We start from the raw sequence: 12,936 nt of genomic DNA on the forward strand, positions 1-12,936 counted from the left end.
TTGTCTTCACCTCAGCTCTGATACCATGTTAATTCTGGGTATGTCCTATGCTGGAGCAATGCATTTAATTTCTTTTCCATATTAGTAATCACATCAGCATAAAGTAAACTGCAAGTAGAACATAAATATAAATCGTAGAAGACAAGCCAAGACAAGAGGACACAAGATGTGGTGCAAGCCAGGGACAAACCCCACAATGAGTGGGGAAACCCTTTGATCAAATCTTCTTTTATCTTCAAAGTTCAGCAAAGAAAGAGAGAGAGAGAGAGAGAGATAATACATTTACAACAGAAGTCAACACTTTGACTTATATGGATCTGAGCATAGATCATTTCCTATAATGATGAGATTAGTTGAAGACATTCTGCTTCAACTGAATCTCCTAGGTGACGACTTCACATATCCATTTTGTTCATCAGCTGCACCTTACTGTGTAGCATCATCATGCTGCTCATGATCACTACTGCCCATACATCAAGTTGTCCATGACTTCATACTTTAGCTGCTCATGCGTCAGCATGCTTCATGCTGCCCATGTTGCCCATGATATCACCAAGCTTCATGCTGCCCATGCTGCATCACATTGTTCTATTGCTGAGTTGTTGTACACAACTTTACTGCCCTCCATCATCACGCTGTACATATTTTGCTGCTGTCATCATGATGACTGGTTAGGGTACCAAGCACTATTGAAACAATCCTTCAAACAAACTAGGACACTTCTCTGGATATGTTGTTGATTTGGGCATATGTACAAGTCCTCAAAACTCATACACAATCCTAGATTGTGGTGTTATGGCATGTGGCCTAACACACAGTCTTTCTGTGGCTTCCAAGCAACATAACCCTTGTTTCTTGTCCTTCCAACGAGAACCCAATAGATCTATCCCTTAGCTACTCTAACTCGGTTCTCCTACAAGAAGAGAACAACTTCATGCAATCACAAAAGAATACGCAAACAATCCTGTCTCTATGACAGCGCTATCCCCTACAGCAACTCGAACTTTCCTTCTTATCTGTGGTTAGGGCCTCCTTAGGCTAGCGAAGATGGACTACATTAGGCTGTGTATTAGGGCCTGAGTATAAGTCTACAGGTCAGCATATTAGGGCCTCCGTATAAAACTTTTGGACAGTGTAATAGTGCCCCCATATTAAACTTCTGGGTAGCGTATTTAGTGCTTCCATATTAAATTGCTGGACAATGTATTAGGTGCTTCCATATTAAACTTCTGGACAACGTATTTAGTGCTTCCATATTAAACCTCTTGACAACGTATTTAGTGCTTCCATATTAAACTTCTGGACAACGTATTAGGTGCATCACTTGACTGTGTAATGGAGCTTCTTTAGTTAGTGGATAGGAGCCTTTCCTTGACTGCGGCTAAGGCACGTCTGAACTGTGGCTAGGGCACAGCAGAACTGCGGCTAGATCATTATCTCAACTGCGTATAGGGCATCATCTGAACTGTGTATAGGGTCTCCTCAATGTCTGTGGATCTAGCCTTATCCAAGCCTTCCTTTGTTGCAGATAGGGCCTTCCCTTGACAGCGGCTAAGGCACGTCTGAACTGTGGCTAGGGCACAGCTGAACTGCGGCTAGATCATCATCTCCACAACGTACAACAGCTAGGGCATCATCCAAGGCCAGCGTATTCTTCTTAGTGTCTCTCCTTCACCAATAACCCAAGACGTGGAGAGGAGGAGATCACTTGAAGAATATGTTATGTTAATGACTCCAAATCCTCTCTTATTTATACTAAAAGCGGATGATTGAATAGACATGACGTTTGGGCTTCTAGAGCCTACATAAGAGCTGGTCGGCTTGATAATAATTACATAAACAAAATAAATTCATATCTTCATAAATACTTATCAGAATCGGATGATCTTTGGATCAATCCTACACCTATCGACGAGAGGGATCCAATAAAAATATCAGCTGCCCTAAATAAGCTGACCCACATGGAGTTTGGCTCTAGTTTCCAATTTAACAGGAATCGACCTCCCTTGTAGTGCGAAAGCTAGAGTGAGGTTGCTAGTACCAAGGCAACCCACAATATACTCCCTCAAGAGTTCACAAGGCTCGAAGTCAATACAACAATATTCATAGGCACTAATATGTTACAACAATATTATCAAGGCATTATAGTACATTATGTCACTAACGTGGATATGAACCTGGGTGGGGAACATAACAGTGATTACGCCAAACCACCCGAGAGTACCCCGATTGACATTTTGTTGTGGTGTATATGGAACAATATGTTGTATTTGAACGCTTTATGTAGTGTAGTAAGTTGTGAATTTGTTGTTGACATATTTACCTTCATTATTTTTTCTTAACATTTGTAGTTGATGTCCAAATTGTTTTCTACAACGGTCTTGTGGGCTAAGAATAGGTCAAACTTCACTTTCAAATTTTAAGAAGTAAACCCAAGTGCATCTAGATAAGTCACCAATGAAAGTTGAGAATTACTTGTACCCAAAGAAAGGTGAAGAATAAATTGGACCACACAGATCGATGTGAACAAGCTACAAAGGGTTTGAGGCATGTGAAGAGGTATGTTTGTTAAGACTAACATGATGATGTTTGTCGAGAACAGATTGCCACGAACACCATATCTGCAAGAAACAAGAGGAATACCAATCATCATATTTTGATTGCATAATTGTTGCAATGGACAATACTTTAGATAAACAAATAACTCATGCCAAAGTTTGCTCAAGTCATCATTATGAGTAATAAAAACTAAGGGAAAAGGTGATGACCCTAATTTGTGAAACTTGAATAACCTAGTAATATCGTCAACTAATGCTTAGAATCATTTAGATCCTTGATTACAACTTGGTGAGGTGAAAATTCTATTGTTTTATCTTAATCTGAATGAGTGATATGATATTTTGATAGAAGGTTTCATGAGTGACTTGGAACACATAATACATAATCAAAATGACCATTATCTACTTTAACTGTTCCAGACCCAATAAAACTAAGTGATTTATCATCACAAATAATTATTGGTTTGGTGTTAACAATAATTAAAAACAAGAAAAAATGGCTTTATCCTTTAGCCATATGATAAGATGCTTTAGAATTGATAGCCACTCATCAGAAGAAGTAGAGGTTGCATTGAGAGAAAAAATAGAAGCAAAAAGTTCCTGCCCATGAGAAGAAATGTTTGAAGAAAAAGAATCAAGATTTATGTTGTACTTCTTCATTATTGCTTCTAAAGCCGCCATCTTCTTAAAACATTTAGATTGTACATGACCATCTTTCCCACAATAATTGCGATGTTTGTTAGTCTTTTTGTTTTTTTAATTTGGTCCTTTGTCACCATTGGGAGTAGAACCCAGCCAAGAGGATTTGGGACCCTTGTTTTTCTTATTGTTTGGAGGATGCTGCTTCTTTGGATGTTTTTGTTTTCATATTTCTGTTGGGCTAGTAAGGCCTTGTTAGATGTACCTACAGTGATGATCACTCCAATATGTAAGAGCTTTTCTTGTTCTCTAATCAAAGAGTGGCAAAAAGATTCAAGAGTAGGATCTTGATATGCAACTTTTCTAGTGGCGTAAAAACTGTAGATACAAAAATATAATATGTAGAACCAAGCTTGGAAATAATAATATATGTGACTTATTCTTTATATTGACTTTACGATCTTTAAGTAAATGTCCAAGTGTTTTGAATTTAGATATATAATTTTCAACGCAAAAGAAATCATTAGAATTAAAATCATGATTTGATTTTCATGTTGATGAGATCTAATCACATTAGGTTCATCAAATATCTTTTTCAACTTTTTTTAGGTTTCATTTGAATCATCGATTCCTTAAATATGAAATTGTAAATCAAAAGAAATAATGGATATTTTGATTAATCCATGTGCTTTATTATTTTTGTTATCCCATTTGTTTTTTTATTAGCATGAGTGGGGGTTTTTTCTTTTCATATGGTAATTCAGTACAATTCTTTGCTTCTTAGTACATCTCCATGTGGGATTTCCATGAGAAGTACTTGGTATTGATGAGCAAAAGTTTGCTTGGTGTGGCCATATTAAAATATGCAATATTAATTCAAAAGATGAAACTAATTAAAATATGCAATATTGATTCAAAAGTTGAAACTAGTTATTTGGATAAAAAGCTCTTGGAAAAACAGGTTGTTTAAAAAAACAACATTGAAAATGAACTTTAGATACGAAAGTTGTGACATTTTTTAAAGAATATATTAATGGTAACAAAGAGCCCCATGCAAGGTAAAACTTGGCCCACCTTGTGGTTGATGTTGTTGAGAAACAAAAGAAAGTTATTTTCCCTCAGTAGCTTTACCTATAAATTCATTTTTACAACCAAGGTACTTTATGAAGTTACCCACTTTTATAGTACATCTTCAATGAGCCTAATGGTTAACAACATGTGTTTGCTTTCAAGGGGCCACATGTTCAAATCCAAAGGGGGTAGAATATGTACACATTTGTGGACTTTTGCAGTGAAATCACTATGCCAAGGGTCCCCCTTGTACCGCAAGTAAAGGGGTCTCATGCACCAATTTAGTGTTTGGCGTGACTGAAACCTTAAAATTAGATTATTATTGTTATTATAAAACAAGTGAGAATTACTTTTACAATGAAATTACTTTATAAATGAGTCAGTGAAAAATAATTTTAAAATGTATTAACTTATTTTATAGTGATTTACTTTTATAATATAAGTGAAATACACTTAACGATAAAGTTATGAAATAACTTAAGTTTGCATAATTTTTCTCAAAAAGTAACATAAGTATGAAACTTGTACTCACGACCTCTTACTGAATAACATAACTTTGAACCACGTGAGTTAGTCCAAAACAATAACAATACTAGTTAGGGAGGGTGGGAAAAATAATTTTAAGATGTATTAACTTATTTTATAGTGATTTACTTTTATAATATAAGTGAAATACACTTAACGATAAAGTTATGAAATAACTTAAGTTTGCATAAATTTTCTCAAAAAGTAACATAAAGATGAAACTTGTACTCACGACCTCTTACTAAATAACATAACTTTGAACCAAGTGAGTTAGTCCAAAACAATAACAATACTAGTTAGGGAGGGTGGGGGTGCTATTGTTGTTGCAACCTCATTTCAAAGTGTGTTATTGCGAAAAAAAAAGCGCTCATTAAAAAACGAACAACAATTTAAAATAAAAAAACATTCAAATCTCAACTTCAATGAGGTTAGATTTCAGTTAGCTTACCTAGGAAATATAAGTTTTCTCTTTGTTTTTGATTCGCTGAGATCACACAAAGTGCATGACAAAGATCATACATAGAAAATAATACACTTTCTACTTTGCTTTCGATTTGTTGAAATTGTATATAGTGCAGGGAAAAGAACACACACACACACTAGAAAGAGTAGCGAATTGGAAATAAAAATAGAAAACTGAAATTAGAGGCCCAAATTGCAATTTACCACTTAAAAGGAAAGATAAATCTATGATGGAACCAACTCAAGGAAGTCAAACACTTGGATAAGAGGAAAATCTCATGGATACGATTTAAAAGGTATTTTCAAGAGAAGTAATTGTCATAACATTATGGAAAGGAAAATGTAAGAGTTCTATGAGCTCAAGGTAGAGAGCATGTCAATGGAGAAATATTGAAAAAAAATTATTGAATCACTAAGATATGTTGGTTTTTTTTTTTTTAACAGAAACGGTTGAGTTTTATTTATAAGAAGAGATTGGGCATGGCCGAACAACCTCGACTATAGTCAATTGAGAGATTTCTGGCTTTTTAAAATCCTCATATTCTAGCTTTTGTATCAAAGATTAGCTGTTGCTTTTGAATTGTTTGGAATGGCTGAGTGTTCCTTGCTTTGCTCTTTAGCTTTTGAATATCCTGTCTTACATTTCCGCTTTTCTTTGTTGCTTTGAAACTTTCTTGACTTAAAATAATTCCCGCATATATTTTAATCCCTAACCCAAATAATGCAGTCCCACATATATTAAACTATATTAATATATATCATGCCCCCACCTCCATTATATCATGTTGCTCTTCCATACCCGACCCAACGTCAAGGTTAAGACCCCTCCATATTCATCGCGCGATAACTGTCGGATCTTCCCCCACCCAGATCCGATGCTTTTGACGTCCCTCGTAGTCCGACCCTTAAAACCTCAGGAGCGTGCGAGATGGGTAGTTTTGCCCTGCTACGCATCAGACCATAAGGTACATCGTGTCCATTTAAGAATCACTGCCCAACAGCTAGAAGTGGTGTGATGTAAACATCTTACGACTCCCCACGTCATTAACACCCCACCATTTTCAACACGCGATAACCGTCAGATCTTCCCCGCCCAGATTTGACACTTTTTGCGTCCCTCGCTGTTCGACCCTTAACACCTCAGAAGCGCGTGATATGGGCAGTTTGGTCTTGCCATGCATCAGACCCTAAGGTACATCATGTCCATTTAAGAAGTACTGCCTAGCAGCCAGAAGCGGTGCGATTATAATATTTACACATTTGTGGACTTTTGCAGTGAAATCACTATGCAAAGGGTCCCCCTTGTACTGCAAGTAAAGGGGTCTCATGCACCAATTTAGTGTTTGGCGTGGCTGCAACCTTAAAATTAGATTATTATTGTTATTATAAAACAAGTGAGAATTAGTTTTACAATGAAATTACTTTATAAATGAGTCAATGAAAAATAATTTTAAATTGTATTAACTTATTTTATAGTGATTTACTTTTATAATATAAGTGAAATACACTTAACGATAAAGTTATGAAATAACTTAAGTTTGCATAAATTTTCTCAAAAAGTAACATAAAGATGAAACTTGTACTCACGACCTCTTACTAAATAACATAACTTTGAACCAAGTGAGTTAGTCCAAAACAATAACAATACTAGTTAGGGAGGGTGGGAAAAATAATTTTAAAATGTATTAACTTATTTTATAAGGATTTACTTTTATAATATAAGTGAAATACACTTAACAATAAAGTTATGAAATAACTTAAGTTTGCATAAATTTTCTCAAAAAGTAACATAAATATGAAACTTGTACTCATGACCTCTTACTAAATAACATAACTTTGAACCAAGTGAGTTAGTCCAAAACAATAACAATACTAGTTAGGGAGGGTGGGGGTGCTATTGTTGTTGCAACCTCATTTCAAAGTGTGTTATTGCGAAAAAAGTGCTCATTAAAAAACAAACAACAATTTAAAATAAAAAACATTCAAAGCTCAACTTCAATGAGGTTAGATTTCAGTTAGCTTACCTAGGAAATAGAAGTTTTCTCTTTGTTTTTGATTCGCTGAGATCACACAAAGTGCATGAAAAAGATCATACATAGAAAATAATACACTTTCTACTTTGCTTTCGATTTGTTGAAATTGTATATAGTGTAGGGAAAAGAACACACACACACACACACACACACTAGAAAGAGTAGCGAATTGAAAATAAAAATAGAAAACTGAAATTAGAGGCCCAAATTGCAATTTACCACTTAAAAGGAAAGATAAATCTGTGATGGAATCAACTCAAGGAAGTCAAACACTTGGATAAGAGGAAAATCTCATGGATATGATTTAAAAGGTACTTTCAAAAGAAGTAATTGTCATAACATTATGGAAAGGAAAATGTAAGAGTTCTATGAGCTTAAGGTAGAGAGCATGTCAATGGAGAAATATTGAAGAAAATTGATTGAATCACTAAGATATGTTGTTTTTTTTTTTAACAGAAACGGTTGAGTTTTATTTATAAGAAGAGATTGGGCATGACCAAACAACCTCGACTATAGTCAATTGAGAGATTTCTGGCTTTTTAGAATCCTCATATTTTAGCTTTTGTATCAAAGATTAGTTGTTGCTTTTGAATCTTTTGGAATGGATGAGTGTTCCTTGCTTTGCTCTTAGCTTTTGAATATCCTGTCTTACATTTCCGCTTTTCTTTGTTGCTTTGAAACTTTCTTGACTTAAATTAATTCCCACATATATTTTAATCCCTAACCCAAATAATGCAGTCCCACATATATTAAACTATATTAATATATATCATGCCCCCACCTCCATTATATCATGCTGCTCTTCCGTACCCGACCCCACGTCAAGGTTAAGACCCCTCCATATTCATCGCGCGATAACTGTCGGATCTTCCCCCACCCAGATCCGATGCTTTTGACGTCCCTCGTAGTCCGACCCTTAAAACCTCAGGAGCGTGCGAGATGGGTAGTTTTGTCCTGCTACGCATCAGACCATAAGGTACATCACATCCGTTTAAGAATTACTGCCCAACAGCTAGAAGCGGTGCGATGTAAACCGCTTACCACTCCCCACGTCATTAACACCCCACCATTTTCAACACGCGATAACCGTCAGATCTTCCCCGCCCAGATTTGATACTTTTTGCGTCCCTCGTTGTCTGACCCTTAACACCTCAGAAGCGCGTGATATGGGCAGTTTGGTCCTGCCATGCATCAGACCCTAAGGTACATCATGTCCATTTAAGAAGTACTGCCCAGCAGCCAGAAGCGGTGCGATGTAAATCGCTTACCACTCCACGTGTCATTAGTACCCCACCATTTTCAACACGTGATAACCGTTAGATATTCCCCTACCTAGATTCGACGCTTTTTGCGTCCCTCACTGTTCGACCTTTAACACCTTAGAAGCGCGCGATATAGGCAGTTTTGACCTGCCACGTGTTAGTCCCTCAGGTACATCACGTCCGATTGAGAAATACTGCCCAACAACCAAAAACGGTGCGATAAAAACCACTTACCACTCCTTGCGTCCTTTAAAACCGTCCTCCGTTTGAATTCAATTCTACGCCCTGTTAAAACACCCAACACTGATGGCCCATGCGATAAACCGATTACCTGTCGACTCCGCGCGATGTTAAACCATCAAGTAATTTCCCACTCTTTCTCGTCAATGAATGTCAGCCTGTGCCAGAGCCTTGGTTCTGCATATTTCTTCTACACTCAAATGCGAATTTGGTGGATGCTATGATCTTTAAGATTTGCAATTTCAAGGTGACAAGACTTATGCATAGGGATCAGGCCCACTGCCTTGTCTAACCTGTCCTTGTTCAGCTCTCCTTTTCTGTTAAGGAATTGGGTACCTTTCAGCTTCTTCATCGTTCTTTGCCAGCATACCTTGGGTTAGAAGACATCCTTTGTTAGCCATTATATCAGCTTCCTTCTTCAGAGTTCATAGGACATGGTAGAATGAGCAGGAAGTGAAATTTTGAGTCACCTTTCTTATTCTTTCAAGGGTCTTGTTTAGAGTAGAGCTATTGAGTTGGTCACTCGTGTTAAGGATTTTAATCAAGATTTCAGAGTCCCGAAGATTTGAAGGTTTTCTCCTCTATTCCTCTGAGCCAGTTGACATGCTTTGAGCAGTCTGAGAATCTTGGCCTATTTGTTGGTGCTCTGTCCTAGGCCCCCACTAACGCTGTCCTTTTTGTGCCCATCTATGGAGTAAATTGTTCCTCCTGCCCCTGATATCCCCGGGTTTCCTTTGGAGGCTCTGTCGAAGAATATCGTGACTTTGCCCTGATTTTTCCACCACTTTTTAAAGTCCGCCTCAAAGATCTGAAGTCGCCACTCTGGATTGTGGCTAGGCAAGGAGATATTCTTTTTGATGCTGGCCCGTCTCAGGGATTCACCTAGCCAGCTGAGCTCTTCAGGGAGTAGGGAATTGTCAGACTTATGAGGTCTATTTTCAAAAGTTTCCAGCAACAGAGCTTTGGCCTTGGCAGTCACTAAGTTGGTGGATTGAAGTCTGTTGTTGAAGATGAAGCCATTCCTTGCCAACCAGATTCCCCAACAGATATATTTTGGGATTGCATTCCAGATTTTAGTCCATGTTGATTTTCTATTCAGAGTGTGAGGATAGCATTCTTTCCAAGTTGTGAAGAGACTAACAACTGATGACTGCTCAGGGATTTGGGCGTTGAGCCCCATCATTGCTTGCAACCAGACCTCTTGAGAAAAGGGGTAGTCTATGAACAGGTGTTTGATTGTTTCCTGAGCCTTGCAGTAGAGAGGGCATCTGTGGGGACCAATGATTCCTCTTTTCTCTAAGTTGTCTCCAGTGAGGGTCTTTTTATTCATGAGAATCCAATAGAAGAAGTTGATTTTTGGGAGTCCAAATGGGTCCCAAACATGCTGCCAAAGCTTTGGATCTGATGTTGTTGTTCTTGTAGAGCTGCAAAGCCCAACCGTGTTGAGTAAGCTCTGGTCTTCCCAAGCCCCACTTGTCCCTCGAATGGAGATGCACAAGAGCCAGACCAATGAGTTTAGCTAGTAATTGATGGAGTTGAGGGAGCATCCAGTCAGGGGGGTGGTGGAGGGCCCAATTACCCCACTTCCCTGTTGAATCCCAAGTGCATATGTCATCAAGTTTATGGATACCTTTTTGGACGAGCCAGTGACGCAAGTCTGCTATTTCCGGTGCAATATTTAGGGGTTGGAGGCCCATGATCTTGTCTTCCCACAGTCTAATTCTTTTCCTGTTTTCTAGTATTCTGTAGAGTTGGTCTTTAAAGAACGTCCAGCCTTGGTTGCACAACTTCCACAACGTGGTTCCTTTATGGAAAGCTCCTTCCATATTCTTTATTGAGAGTTTGTGCATATATTTTTTAATTAGAACTTGACCTACAGGGTGTCTTTGATTTGAGAAGATTTTCCAGAGGATCTTGCCTCCCATTGCCAAATTGGCCAATGTTAGGATATTCCGACAGATAGGAAATAATTAAGTATAACTTGGTCTAGTGTAGAGTTAGGTAAAGTGTGTTTCTTTACTATGTACTTTTGTAACTTACAATCCAACGGTCATGGTATGTAGTGATCCGACAGTTCATTCTCTCCTCGGTATTACCGACAGTTGATCCGTGGCTTAACACCCGATTGGTCCATGATCTCTATTTAAAGAGCATGGATGATCATTTGTAGGGTAACCGTTCATGAGAGAAGCGTATGTAAAATTTCTTTCTTTTATTAATAAATTGCTTGAAGTCGCCGCGTTGGCTCAGGTCGTGCACTGTTTCCCTCTTTGAGGGTTTTAACCATGTCAACAATACTGGTGTATTGATCTGTAATCTATTTGTAAGCGGCGTCCTTTGGTGTTCTGTATGAGGAACTTACCTTGTAAATTCGTACAACCAACCCAGGATCTCTTACCTATAGTCCACCTCCAAATATTGGCCTTTTCACTATGTCCCAGCTTACTATATGAATTTTTTTTTGGTTCCCCTTCCCTCCTTGCCATAGAAAATTTCGAATCAGCTTTGCTAGTTGTTCGGTGATCATTTTTGGAGCTAAAATGAACGAAGCCTGGTAGATAGGAAGGGATGAGAGCACTGACTTGACTAGAGTGAGCTTCCCGGTTGTGGTAAGCCACTATCTGCCCCAAGCAGTCATTTTTGCCTTGATTTTGCTGGTAGTTTCCATCCAATGAGGGGCCTTATTGATACCCAAGGTTAAAGGCAAACCAAGATACTTGAATTTTTACCAAGAGACATAGTCGGTAAAGCCTAGGGCTTGGGAAATCCTGAGTATAGTTTGTTGGTCTACTACCCAGCCGTACACCTCACTTTTCCTCTTGTTGACCATAGCTCCGGAGACTCTGCAGAAGCTTTGGACTACTCCATTGAAGGCTCTTGCTATTTTAATGGAGGCTCCTCCCATAAGGATAAAGTCATCAGCGAATAAGGCATGATTGATTGGGGTTGTTCTGGTTATCGCCCTAATGCTAGGAATAGTCCCATTGAACTTCTCAGTTGTGAGCTTTCGGCTTAGAGAGTCTGCCATCAGAATATACAGGAAGGGGGACAGAGGGCAGCCTTGCCTGATTCCCCTCGAAGCTTTGAAGTATTCTGTCGGCCTGCCATTTACTAGAGGGGCTATCCAAGGTTCTCCAATGCATGCTTTAATCAATTTTACAAATTCAGAACTGAAACCAAATGCAGAAAGAACTTGGAGGAGGAAAGAGTGCCTTACTTGATCAAAGGTGTTCACCATGTCCAGTTTGATGAGCATACCTTTCTCTTTGCGTTGATGGCTAGAATGGATGATTTCCTGCACCAGTATCACATTGTCTAGGATATCCCTGCGTTTGACAAAACCTCCTTGGTTGGGTGAGATGAGTTTTTCCAGCAAAGGTTTTATTTTATTTGCAAATAACTTGGTGAGAATTTTGTAGGACACATTACATAGCGAGATTGGCCTGATCTGTCAAACGCCTCCGGGTTGGCTTCTTTGGGAATTAGAGCTAGGAAGGTGGAGTTTATGCTTCCTCCCACTTTGGCTTTTCAAAGGAAGGCTTTCATCATTCAGTACAAATCACCCTTGATGATGTCCCAACAAATTCTATAGAAGTGTATGGAGAATCCATCAGGTCTTGGGGCTTTTTCTGGTTCCATCTTCCATATGACATTGCTAATTTCATCTTCAATGAATGGCTTTAGGAGTGTTGCATTGTCCTCCTCATTAACCATCCTTGGAACGTGCTTGAGGAAGTCATGAGCTTCCTCATCATCCTCCGCGCCTTCTTCTTTGAACAACAACTAAAAATGAGAGGTTGCCGCCTCTTTTATCAGAGTTGTGCCTTTGAGGACAGCCCCATCTGGCGAGGTGATTTCAACAATGTGGTTTCTAGAGAGACGAGTTCGAATTTGCTTGTGGAAGAAGGTTGTATTTTTGTCTCCAGACGCAAGCTAGAGATTGTGTGACTTGAGCCTCAAGTATTCTTCCTCCTCTCTGAATGTCTGGAGGGTGCTGATTTGGTGTTCTTGCTCGCTATGAATTTCTGCACTGGTAATGTCTTGCATCTCTAGGCCCATTTGCAGATCCAGCAACTGCTTTGTGCTCTGTTTTCGTTGGGTAGTGGGAGAATCTATGGGCTTTTTTATCCATTGTTTCAGGGTTGT

This window comes from Pinus tabuliformis, chromosome J (genome assembly GCF_031772625.1).
Source record: "Pinus tabuliformis cultivar Carrire ecotype Pingquan chromosome J, CPIR1, whole genome shotgun sequence".
In the NCBI taxonomy this organism is placed as follows: domain Eukaryota; kingdom Viridiplantae; phylum Streptophyta; class Pinopsida; order Pinales; family Pinaceae; genus Pinus; species Pinus tabuliformis.